We start from the raw sequence: 14,411 nt of genomic DNA, 5'->3' as shown, positions 1-14,411 counted from the left end.
ATGATGATCTAAGTCACATATGATGTGATGATGGTGAGAAGTTGAGGGCAAGTTCTTACACATCGTGATATATGTAGATGCACAACCTATGTAGTATTGAAATTACCCTGATACCATGATTCTTGTATTTGTTTGTAAATTTAAGTACTAGATAAGACCAGATCTTAGTCTTTAGTAGGACATACTTAATACGGATCTTCTAAAAGGCGTTAGTCCATATTTCGCTTCTTCAATATCCTTGATTATAGATCTATATGTGGTATACATTCTTGATTGAAATGTCTTTTTTTATAATTTTCTTATCATGAAATTTTATTTCAATAGTTTATTGTTGCATATGTGTTGATTTGTAGTATGAACTATGGATATTGGTGTAGGTGTATCTAGAAGACCATAAACATTTTATTGGACTTCTTGTAAATATCGTGTATTTATCTAAATATTATGTATATGTAAAAAATATTTTAAAAAGTTATATATCTTGTATAAACCTCTATTGGTTTTACAATATAATAATTAATAAATATTTAGGATATTATAATAATTATGAAATTAAAATAATATAAATTATACACTATTATCTTAATAATATAAAGCAAACAACTTTTATAATATCATCAACAATAAAAAAACAGTTCAATATGTGGGTTGAGCCATCTGTCTATGTAAAGACGGTCGAACTAATGTTGTGTTGGGATTGGTGTGGGGATTTGTGGGAAGGGAAGGGAGTGAATTTGTGATGATTAGAGGATGTGTGAGGTTGTTTAGATTGAGGGATGATATAGTGTATTTGTGAGGATGATTTATTGAAATTTGTGAGTGATTGATAGTTAAGAGAGATTTTTTTTAAAAAAAAGTGTAAAATGCAAGTTTACAAATTTACCCTTGTTATTAAAAAGTATTTGAATAATGGGTTATGATATATTTTTTAAGTGTAGGTTTGAGTTAATTATTTTTCTCTGATATATAATATTCATTATTACTCCTATTTTTTAGTAAAAAATTAAAAATATATTAAAAAATAATTTTGTGTTAAATTGAAATAAATTTATTAAATATATTAAAATTTATGAAAATAATATTTATTATTATATACATTTTTTATTTTAGAAAACTATATATGTTCTGTTGATATGATAATTTTATTTTATTATTTTTATTATTTATATTTATATGTGTTGGATATCTCAAGCGACTCAACTAAATATGTTTGATGAAGTCATAAGTCTTGAAGAGAAGACTTGTTGCCTCATAAGGGTCTAGATTGTTTAGTTTAGTGTTCGTGTCTTGATTTAGCTTCTCTCTCAAGCATATGATGAAGCGTCCAAGTACAAAACCTTTTCAAAAGAGTTAAACCGTTTTTACTTAATTAAAAAGTTTTTCATTAAACTAAAAGTGCTTTTAATTGGTTAAAATTTCGTTTCCTAAAACACTACAACTTTTCCAATTGGTTAAAACTGGATTTAATCGGTTTAAATTTCTCTTACCTGGAAAGTACAGTTTTTCAATTGATTATTTGAAGAAATAATCTGTTAAATTTTCTCTTATGGAGTTTATTTCTTAAAATTGCTTTTGAGTTAGTTTTGTTTCCATTTTCACTTTCAACTACTCAAAACCTGTTTTAAATCTGACTAAGTGTTTTTTTTGAAAATCAACCTGTTATTTCCTTTTTTCAATCTATTGCTTTCTTAACAATTTTCAAAATTGTTTTGAATTCTGGTTTTGTTTAAAGTCTATAAAAGGAAGGCTTGTTTTCTGACTTAAATATCTCTTCACTACACACATACATACTTGTTTTCAAAGCTTGAGAGAATTTTGAGTGAATTGGTTTTTGGGAGAGATTTTGAGTCTTTGATAGTTCTTGGTGCTTTCACTTTCATCACTTGCTTAAGGTCAAGGATTCTTCAAAGTGTTGTTGTTTGGAGGTCCCTTGTTGAGTCTTCTGAATCTGCAGAAAGGTGCTTTTGTTTCATATCACTTATGTTTTGTAAGATTGTGTTGTATTGTTTTTGAGACAATGTTTCTTGAAGTGTATCTGTTGATTTTTCTCGACAAGTGTACCGAATCAACTGTAATATAGTACTCTTTAAAGTACGAATGTCGAACCCACAAAGAACAATTCTAATTAAGGTGTTCTGTTATAAAACTCATTAAGTATAGAAAATAATATTGAGAACATGTTCATAACCAAATTAAAGATTTCACAAGTAACTCAGAGATTTAGGGTTTGATTCAACCAAAACCAAAACTAACTTATCAAATATAGATGAAGATACTTAGGATTGAATTGCGTTTATCTCAATCATCTGTATTTTTGAATAATAAAATATATAATACTCAAAATTACTCATTCTTGATGCTAAATTTAGAGTCATTCACCTTGATTCCTCACAGATGAAATTCATAAGATAATTTCTCAAACACTGATTCCTCATATATTTAACAAATCATCCAACTTTAGGAACAAAATTATAATGCAATCAATAACCTGAAATATATTCCTAGCATTACAAGTTATCAAGTATTTTTGTCTATTTCAGATCCTTAAAAGTACTTTCCAGTTAAATTTAAGGATCAAAATCAGGACTCCATTAATCAGATAGAATGAAGCAATAAGCATGAAAAGAAAATACCAATAACAAGTAGAAAAGAAAATATTATATATATATATCACCAAGAATACATTTGAACAAAGTAGATTACATTCAATCCCAAGTTAGAAAGCACTTAGCCACTCATGACAGCTCCTCCAATCTTCATTCTTGATCTGAATTGCATAAGAAGGGCTGATCGAGCAAGTTCTTCTCCTAAGAACAAAGTTCTCCTTTTCTTCTCTCACTAATCTCTCTCTATAAAAATCCAATCTTTTTCCACCGCTTCCTTTTGAGTTGTGTTTCAAAATTTATATAATGAACTTTAGCTCACGTCAGCCAATTTAGCTTAAGCTAGATCTTTCGGTGCATTTTTAGCTTGAGCTAGCAATTCTAGCCTAAGCTAGATTAGTACTGCACCTTTAATCAAATCTGGACAGTTTAAGCTTGAGCTAAATCCTCTAGCTTAAGCTAAATCTTCTAGCTTGAGCTAAATCTTCTTGTGATCCAATTAGGTTTTTGCTTTCTTTCTTTCAATGCTTCATATTGATCTGCAATTTACACAAAAAATGAGATTAAATTTCTTCATTTGTTTCTTGGTTCAAAATATATAACATATTCAATAATTCTTAGATTATGGTAATTTTCTTACATTAATCAACAATTAAGTTCCAAAGTGTTCAATTTTCTCAATAATAAAAACTATACGTTGACACTTATCAGTATCACTATTGTAATAGGGTTTTACAAGGTGTGTTATTAGTTCTTGTAGTGTTCAATAGCTGTTATTGTTTGTCTTTGCGTAAAAAGATACTTTTGGTTTAGTGAAATCCATCTTAGTGTGAGGTGGGATCAGATGTAGCTAATTTTGAGTGAACCAATATAAATTTGTGTGTTTAAGCTTAATTTCCCTACACATTTCTTTTCTGCATAAAACTGTGCTTATTGGTGTAATATACAACCTGTTATTTAACAGATTAATCAATTGTTTATTCATTTGCTGGTTCTGTTATAAAACAATTAATTTTTTAACTGGAAAGAAAACTTGTTAATTTCTTTTGACTGTGACTTGAATCAAAATGTCAATGTATTTTTTTTTAGTGTTAATCTATTAAATCTGGGTGACTTAATTTGATATCAAGATTTGCTGCTATTCAAGAATAATCTGATAAAATTTATTTTAAGTGAATATTTTGAAACTGGTTTTGAATTTGCTTAAGAGAAATTATTAATTTGTTGTTTCTATAAACAATCTGTTTCCGTTAAGGAAATTTCAACCAGTTATTTCATAAAACAATCATTTTTCTGTTAAGATTGAATATTTTGATTTTTTTGAAAATTAGCCTAAGTCCAATTCACCCCATCTTGAACTTAGACTTTGATAGGGTCAACAATTGTTATAAAGAGCTAAGGATTGAAATTTAATCAAGTTTTATTAATATGGCTGAGTTTAAGTTGCCTTTTGCTGAGAGTGCATCTATTAATAGACCTCTCATTATTGGTGGTGTGAATTATGTTTTTTGGAAGATTAGAATAAAAATGTTTATGAAATCTATAGATATGGGAATATGGGATGCTGTTGTAAATGGACCATTTATACCTATGCATGTGGTAAAGGAAGAAAACATTAAAAAAGCTAGGCCTGAATGGTCTGATAGTGAAAAGAAAAAGCTCAATATGATTCCTAGGCTAAAAATATCATCACTTCTACATTAAACATGGATGAATTTTTCAGGGTGTCATAATGTAGTTCAACCAAAGAAACGTGAGCTTTCAACTGTTTCTCTATTTGGAAAGTTAAGAGAACATGAGCTGGAATTGAATAGATTAAAGGAGCAAGAGTCATATGAAAAGAAAGTTAAGAATATTGCTCTCAAATCCAATGCACAGAAGAAGGAACTCAATGAAGAGGAAGAAAACTCATATCAAGATGGAACTTTGAATTTGCTCACCAAGAATTTCAATAGATTTTTAAAGAAAAAGAATCGTGAGAGATCTCAACCTAAAAGAAGGTATAATTCTAAACTGAATGAATCAAGTTCTACTAATTTCACTTGTTTTGGTTGTGGTAAGCCAGGGTATATAAAGATTGATTGTCCAAACAATCAAAACAAAGATAAGAAAGTGAGCAGAAAGACAGAAAAGAGCAGAGGCGAGAGAGCCTACATATCTTGGGAAGACAATGACATGTCTTCATCAAGTGATACATTAGCTGAGAGTGAAGAAGCAAATCTCTACTTTATGGTTAACAATGAAGAGTCAAGTTGTGATTTTGTACGTATATGCTCCACTGACTTAGAAAGTTATGATCAATTATTAATTGCATTTAAGGAAACACATGATGAATCTAATAGACTTGTCATATGCAACCAGTTAAAAAGTGCAAATAATCTCCTTGAACCTAAGGTTAAGTCTTCAGAAAAAGAGCTGCATGATGATAAAACAAAATTGGTCAATCTTGAATTAATGTGTTTACATGCTTCAATTAAAACTATTAAAATTGCAAAGGTTTTAGAAAAGAAAGTAGAATATCTTATGAAAACCTTATCAAAGCTTACAATGGGAAGAACAAATCTAGAAACTGCTTTAGGTTCTCAAAATGTTGTATTTAGTAAACATGGATTATGGTATAAATATGGTAAAAAGAACAATGTTAAGAAATTATCTAGCTTCTTTGTTCCTACTAAAACAAAATATTCTTTTTGCAATAGTGTTAAACCAGTGCATTTGGTTTCCTGTTCTTATAGAATGGTCATACATCTAGGACTTGTGGTTAGAATTGAGGCCCTTAAACAAGAGGGGGGGGTGTTGAAGGTATGAAGAAAGTCAAAGAAGAATCACAGCCAAAGGAAAGAAAGAACACAAGTTATAAAACAGTTTTAGTTGAATTCCAGAAATTCAACTGGTTGTTTTATCAGCAGAATACAAAAACAACTAAAAGCAGTTTAGGGTTTAGGGTTTATAAAAGAGTTAAGGGAGAGAAACAATCACACAAACAATTTTATACTAGTTCACCCTTACACCAAGAGCTACATCCAATTCCCAAAAACTACTAGGTATCCACTAAGTAATAAAAAATCAGATTATAAACACACAACCACCAAAGAACTGATCTTGATGCCCTCAAGAACACACACTTCCGTTGGCACACCATAATCACACAACAGATCAGAACACCCTTTGACTTTGTGAACACTAGTACTTACAGAATTACAAATGAAGAAAGAAATATGATTCATCACATGTGGTACAAATCAAATCAAAGTACACAAGTCCTACTACATTCTTAGAGAAATATCCAAAGCCTTAAGCAATCTTGGAGAAAACTTGATTTCACAAACTGATTTTTTGAAGTTAATGCTAGAAGCATAAAACAGAACATATACTCCAATAAGCAGTTGAAAACATTTATTATAAAAGCCAAATAAATTTCAAATCATTTAAAGCATATTTAACTAACTTAACAGAATTATGTTAAGACAATTAAAAAAATAGTCGGTTGTTTTATCGAAACAACCGATTGAATTAGTTTAACAACAAAGTCACCCAAATTCAAATATGCTAAAACCAATTTAAAAAATCTTAAGTATGAAACAACCGATTGAAACAATAAAACCAATTTTCTGCTTCTTCATAAAACACTCTTTTCAAAAAGATTTGAATTAAACCAATTTTGGATTCAAACTAAGAGTGAATTAACAAATTCAAACTACCCCAGAACACAACCAACTAAGCTACAATGAGCCTTCAAGCAATCCATGGAGATTTGGAGTCATCAAAGCTCTTCTTCAACACCTGTTAGTCTAGAAATTTTCTTGTTCCAAAAGGCTTAGTCAAATTGCTACCTAAGGAAAGGTAATAATCTGTCAGGACCCAAGACTAAGGGTTACCATATATATTGGTCTATATTTGTTTTGCAAAAAGCAGAAAAGGGTAGAGAAACAAATCAGTGGTACCTTCCAGTCGATGTTCGAAGCATATGACTGGAGACATATCTGAATTTGTTGTATTAAAGCTAAAATAGAAGGATATGTAACCTATGGTGATAATAATCGTGGAAGAATTCTTGGAAGAGGAGACATTGGAATCAAGGGATCAACTGTGATATAGAATGTTCTATATGTTGAGGGATTGAAACACAATCTTCTCAGCATTAGTCAACTTTGTGACAAAGGGTATAAAGTAAATTTTGAATCTGAAATTTGTAACATCTTTAATGAAGTCACAGGTAAGGTGATCTTCCCTGGTAAGAGGTTCAACAATATATATATATATATATATATATATATATATATATATATATATATATATATTCTTGATATCCATCGTAACAATAATGCGAATGAATGTCTCATCTCTAAAGAGGATGAATCGTGGCTATAACATAGAAGATTAACTCATATTCATATTGATCATCTAAAAAGATTGAATGCAAAAGAAATAGTTTTTAGTTTACCTAACATGAAATTTCAGAATAACAGAATCTGTGATGCATGTGTCAAAGGCAAACAAATAAGGTCTTATTTTAAACCTAAAGATATAATCTCTTTTAAGAATCCTTTAGATATTCTGCATATGGATTTGTTTGGACCATCTAAGACTGCTAGTCTAGCTGGAAAATTCTATGTTTTAGTGATTGTTGATGACTTTCCTAGATATACATGGACTTTATTCATTGATGCTAAAAATGATGCTTATGATGCCTTTAAGAAACTAGCTAATATTCTACAAAATTTAAATAGTTGCAGTATAAAATCAGTTAGAAGTGATCATGGGGTGAATTTCAAAATTATAGATTCAATAGGTTATGTGAAAAATATGGTATTACACAGTTTTTTAGCTCATAGGACCCCTCAACAAAATAGTGTGGTTGAGAGAAAGAATAGAACCCTAGAAGAACTTGCTAGGACTATGCTAAATGAATCTAGTCTTCCTAAATACTTCTGGGTTGATTTTGTGTATATTGCTTCTTATGTCTTGAATAGAACCTTAATTAGGAATATCTTAAAGAAAACACCATATGAACTATACAAGGATAGAAAAACTAACACAAGTCATTTTAGAGTATTTGGATGCAAGTGTTTTGTTTTAAACAACGGTAAAGATATTCTAGGAAAGTTTCATTCAAGATTTGATGAAGGTTTTCAAGTTGTGGTATTTAACAGGGGTTCTGAAAGGCTTTTCCTGAGGATTAAAAAAACCCCGGAGAACACGTTCCCCAAGAATGGTTTAGCGGGAGAAACTACAACACTGGATAAATGACTTAATGGAGGTTTTAACCCTGGGTAATATAAAAATAAACCCTGTTAAAACCATTTTTTCTTATAGTGCATCAACATATTATTATTCACGTAAAGAGAAAAAACTAAAGTAAATTTCCATAAAAAAAAAATAAGCAAGTTGAAGCATATAGTAGATGATGCACTACAAAAAAAGGTATTTTTAACGGGGTTATATTTGGCGTTACCGGAGGTTTTAACCCTCGTTAAGTGCGTTATCTGCGGTTTGCTTTTCCCCTGGAAGATCCAGCGTTGCTATTCCCAACGGTTTTGAAACCCCTGCTATTCCAGATGGTTTTGAAACCCCAACTATTTCTGGAGGTTTAAAAACCTCCGCTATTTCCGACAATTTGAAAACCTCGTTACTTTTAGAGGTATATATATATAAAAGTAGGTGACAAATAATAAAAAACTAAATACAATAAAATAAATTACAGATAAATTTTAATTTAAAAGTATAATTTACATTTGTAAATATACGCTTTACATATATTACATAAGCAAAGTCTATATATGTTTATTCAAAATGTTTTTGGCTTTAGCTATAGAGATTCAAATCATTTTTAAATTCAAATATATAAACATGTGTGCTAATAAATTTATTAATCAAGACATCAGTTAAATAATTAATTTAACAATAAATCTTATTCCTTTAAATAAAATGAATTAAACAAATTAATATAAATTTATTAATCAAGACATCAGTTAAATAATTAATTTAACAACAACTATTATTTCTTTAAATAAAATGAATTGAACAAATTAATAATTTGTTCAAACAGTAGCAGTTTTTAAGACGTGTACGTTCATTGGTTTCTACTTTCAGAACATCTATAATTCAATTCCAATGGAAATTTCACTTCACTAAATAAATTAATCTGGTTGACATTAGAGAGCATTAGTTTGATTAAGCTGGTGCCTAATCCTCTTCTATCTTCTTTCTAATACTAAATATTATAATTTATATACTAAGAATATAAAAACTAATTTTTAAGCAATTTTTTAATTGATTATTATTTTAGGACATTTAAGAACGTCACTTTTTTTTTGCAAATGAATGAAATATAGTGTGAACTATTTCAACTTGCAGAATGGAATTGCTTCACGTGAAGGTAAACAAAAACCTAAATGAGAAAAAAAAAGAGGATTCTTCCAAAAAAGCTGATAATAATATTGAAATGGCCGACATATTATTTTTTACACTAATTGGACATATAGTAGAAGATGTATGCACAGATCTCACTCATATTTATTTTAATTGAAATGTTATATATAGTTATGCAGTATTATTTTTTTATTTAATATTATAGTTATGTAGTATTAAATACTATTAAGGTAAATTATGTCCAAACTTATATTATAATTATACAAGTAATGGTCCTAAACCATGTTACTCCTCTGAACACAAGTACGAGAAAATATGTTTTTTTAAATCCTTTGTTAATTTGGAACAATGACATTTTTTTTTGCAGTACCGTATTTGATTTGATTGTCCGTATTGCCTCCGTGGCATAAGAATTGAAGCTGAGCTTGGATATCATCGCTACACCGTTGTAAACTTTTATCGAATTTTATTGTGAATTTGGAATAAGTTTGGTTTATGACATAATATTCTATGAACTATTATTAATTTTGTTATACTGTCACGGCAAGAAAACAATGATTTTGTGTGGGTTAAAAACGGACGCAAAAGATAAAAAATGGATGCTTATGCGTTGAATTTTCGTCGGTCACAATTCTAACGAAAAAACTTTGGAAGCAAATGGAAATGGACTAGCAAGTTGGATGCATGTTGCGTGGGTCAAGCCCACACAAAATGGACGCAACACACAAAATTTGGGTGGACGCATATGCGGCGGCTTATGCGTGGGGCAAATCGACGCACAATTTAAATATCGCTTATGCGTCGGCTTGACCGACGAAAATGAAATTAAATAAATAAATAAAATATATATATATATATATATATATATATATATATATATATCAAATGTTGTGTGGGCTAGGCCCACGCAAAAGCCAACGCATATTAAAAAAAATAAAGCTAGCGTGGGCCAGTGGCCGACGCATAAAGGGAAGAAAAAAAAACAATTTATTTTGTTTTCTAGCCAGTTTACCTGTAAATAGTCAGGTTACCTATAAAGAATAAATATCAACCAAATCACATTCAGACAAATTACTATCATTCACAATACATCTACAAACACATCCAAAGTACAAAAGTAATACAAATAGTTAAACAAAATCTTTGATCAATTCAAATATTCAAAATGATATGAATACTTAAAAAAAATATTACAATTAAAATTGTACTTTACAAATTTAACTAAAAGTAGCAAAATGAATCCCATAGTGATGTGATAAACTTTTAAAAAAATATAAACAATATAAATAAATAAATGAAATAATTAAAATACTTAGTATATAATAAAAATGTCAAATAGTTAAACTTACAGTATAGGATGCACTTTAAGGAATAGGTTGATCATCCTGCTCTAGATCATACTCATGATCGAATTGTGTTGTGCTATTGGAAGCATTTTTGTCACATTCCATTGAGATAAGTTTATCTTTTATAACCTTCAGCTCATCGTCCAAGTGTGTATACTTTTGACTCCACATACTAAGTTCAATACGAAGCATTTGATTTTCAAACACATGTCCAGATTGTGAAGTGTCGGAAGTAGAGGCTTGAGTGAGAGAAGAGACTCCTTGGCGGAAGTTAGCAGCCAAGTCTGCCGTACCATACACCATGTTTGAAGCTTAGTTGCAGGATCAAGTTGGTGGACATCAATGTTAGAGTCCTGAGAACTATTTGCTTGAAGGGCCTTCAAGCGCTCATGATAGTTTTCCTACACAAATCATTACGAAATGAAAATGTTAGAAAATTAAAATATAAATATAAAAAAGTTAAAAGAATAACTTACATAAGTTTCTCGAGCACGAGTATCAACCCATTCACCCTTCTTATTTGTGTTGGTGGCCATAAATATGCTGTTCCAATTTTTTTACTCTCTGCAGCCTTATTTAATTTACACACACCCCACATCACTTTTTCTAATTATCTGGCCCAATATGCTGGCCAATTTTTTTACTCTCTGCAGCCTTATTTAATTTACACACCCCACATCACTTTTTCTAATTTTCTGGCCCAGTATGCTGCCCAATTGTTTTACTCTCTGCAGCCCTTATTTAATTTACACACCCCACATCACTTTTTCTAATTTTCTGGTTCAATATCCTGGCCATTTTTTTACTCTCTGCAATCCTTATTTAATTTACACACCCCACATCACTTTTTCTAATTTTCTGGACCAATATGCTGGCCAATTGTTTTACGCTTTGCAGCCTTATTTAATTTACACACCCCACATCACTTTTTCTAATTTTCTGGCCCAATATGCTGGCTAATTCTTTTAATCTCTGCAGCCCTTATTTAATTTACACACCCCACATCAGTATTTTTAATTTTCTGGTCCAATATGCTGCTGCCCAAATTTTTTACTCTCTGCAGCCCTTATTTAATTTACACAACCCACAACTATTTCAAGTTTTCTAGTCCAATCTGTTGTCTTTATTTTTTACTTTCTGCATCTCCTATTTCATTTAAATACCCACGTCACTAAATAAACTTTATTCTTTGCATCATCAATATTTTTTTTAACACTACAAAAATTAAAAACTTCATAATTATTAAAAATTTTAAATAAATAAAAATTTAAATTATTTAAACCATTACATGGAAGTTAGCCTTACTTTAGTTGTCTCTACTAGAAGACCAATTTAATATTGACAAGGGTCTAAATCTACAACTACAACAAAGAAATTAAAAAAAAAGAGCAAAATTGAAGTGAATCGGAAAGCTTGTGTAAATATGTTTATCAAAGTAGATATAATTAATTCTCGTTTAACAAGTTTAGGATGTAATATCAATTTTACTAAGACTAGTAAAAAAAGAAAGAATTAATTCTAGTCAATTAATTTGTTTTCATGCATGAGATTGACTCACACTCAATAATCTAAACAACAACATATATACCAGCAACCAACACTCAATAATCCAAACCAGCAACCAACACTCAATAATCCAAACCAGCAACATATACCAGCAACCACAGCTCAATAATCCAAATAAAAAATCGGTAAAATCTGAACCTTTAAATGGAGTGACGCGGAGGAGGCTACGCAGGCACTGACGCGGAGGAGGCAGTGACGGAACGCGGAGGCACACGGAGGAGGCGGTGACGGTGATGCGAAGGCACACGGAGGAGGCACTGACGCGGAGGCACGCGGAGGAGGTGGAGGACTCTCCTGGAGCAGTGACGGTCGTGGAGGCAGAGCTGAAGAACGCGGAGGCAGAGCTGAAGAACGCGGAGGCACAACTGAAGAACACGGAGGCAGAGCTGAAGAATTGGGAAAAAATTAGGTTTTGAAATTTGGGGGTGCTGGAAAAGCGGGGACACAAAATTTTTTGTATATAGTCCTAGTATGTGTCGGCCACATCCGACGCATACTTTAAAATATTTAATTTTAATTATAAATTTAGTTTTAATTATTTATATAGATAATTAGTTTCACTGTTGTCGCCACATTGCTTTCACTACCACCGCCACAACTCCTCAAACAATCCAAGTTAGTTTTTTTATTTTTACACATTTTAATTTTAAATTTAATTATTAATTTAGTTCACAAATATTTATATAGATGATTAGTTTTATGTTGTATTTTGAAATATATTGTACTATGTTGAACGTCTTGGTATTAGGTCCGGGCGTGATCGTCCCTCGACAATTTGTAATGTGTTTTTATTATGTATTATGTTTGGAATATATTTTTTGTTTTAATTTTCATATGTTTAACATTTTGATATTGGGTCTGAGGGTGATCGACACTCGACAATTTGTATTGTGTTTACATCAACTAAAAATTAGTTGATATTGCATAATCATGGATCAGAGTTGGATAAATCAGAGTCGTATCATTGATGTGTATGAAAATGGTGTCGAAGAAGTTCAACAATTTGCTCAACTAAATGTACAAATTGTAAATGTAAGATACTTTTTTCCATGTGTTAATTGTTTGAATGGGAAACGATTAAAAACTAGATTGATAAGAGAACATGTTCTTTGTGATGGATTCTTGAAGAACTATATAGAATGGATATGGCATTGGGAATTTGTAAACGTAACACCTCTATCTGACTGTCAATATTCTAATATACATTCTGAAGATCGCATGGAGGACATGATTCGTTATATTGGACAAGATAGTTTCCAACAAGCACACATGTGTGATTCATTGAAAGATGACTCTGAAACACCTCTTTATCCCGATTGTTTAAGTTTCACACAACAATATTAAAATTAATTAATATTAAAGTAAGAAATTGATGGACCAATAAAAGTTTCACTGAGTTGCTTGAGTTGTTGCATTAAATGCTTCCAAAAGATAATACATTACGCACCCTGCATAATGTGGCAAAGAAGATATTGTGTTCAATGGGTATGGAGTACGAGAGAATACATGCATGTCCCAATGATGGCATATTGTATAAAAAAGAATTTGAATCATTACACAAGTGTCCAATATGCGGGGTATCACGATAAAAAGTGAAGGATGATGAAAGTGAGGAAGATTATATGAAAAAGGATCCTCCAACAAAAAAATTATGGTATCTTTTAATCATTTTGCGATTTAAACGTTTTTTTGCCAATGTTAATGATGCAAAAAACCTCAGGTGGCATGAAAATGGAAAAAAATATGGATTGTTACGACATGCTGCCAATTCACCGCAGTGGAAGAAAATTGATTATTTGTTTCCTAAGTTTGGGACTGATCAAAGAAATCTTAGACTTGGTCTTGCAATAGATCGTATGAATCCTTATGATAATTTAATTAGCAAACATAGTTTGTAACCTGTTTTAGTTATTATTTATAATTTGTTGTATTCGTTATGTATGAAGAGAAAATATATGATGTTGTCTATGATGATATCAGTACCAAGACAACCTGAAAATGACATAGGTGATTACTTAAGTCCATTGATCGAAGACTTGAAGTTTTTGTGGGATCAAGGAGTTGACATATTTGATGCATATGAGAAGGTCAATTTCAATTTGCGTGCATTTTTATTTTGCACCATCAATGATTTTCCGACATATGGGAATTTGAGCGGTTACCGTGTTAAAGGACATAGTGTTTGCCCAAAATCTCACTAGGGACATTCTATCTCAAGATTCAACCCAAAATTTCTCATAACCAACTTATCTTTCAATTTTTAAGAAAATCTAAACAACAAATATCAAGAAATCGAAATTTGCAAGCATTATGATCACGCCAGCCATTAAACGATAATAGAAAGATCATTTATTTTATTTTATTTAAATAGAAGCAAAATGAAATTCAAACAAATCAAAGATTAACAAAAAAAAAAAAAAAAAAAAACAAATCATAAATTATAATTCTCATCCCCCACACTCAAATCATATATTGTCATCAATGTAAAATCAACAAATAAATGTGTATGATAAAAGTGACAGAT

This window comes from Phaseolus vulgaris, chromosome 8, assembly GCF_051622355.1.
Source record: "Phaseolus vulgaris cultivar YP4 chromosome 8, ASM5162235v1, whole genome shotgun sequence".
NCBI lineage: Eukaryota > Viridiplantae > Streptophyta > Magnoliopsida > Fabales > Fabaceae > Phaseolus > Phaseolus vulgaris.
This window is presented reverse-complemented; position numbering follows the sequence as displayed.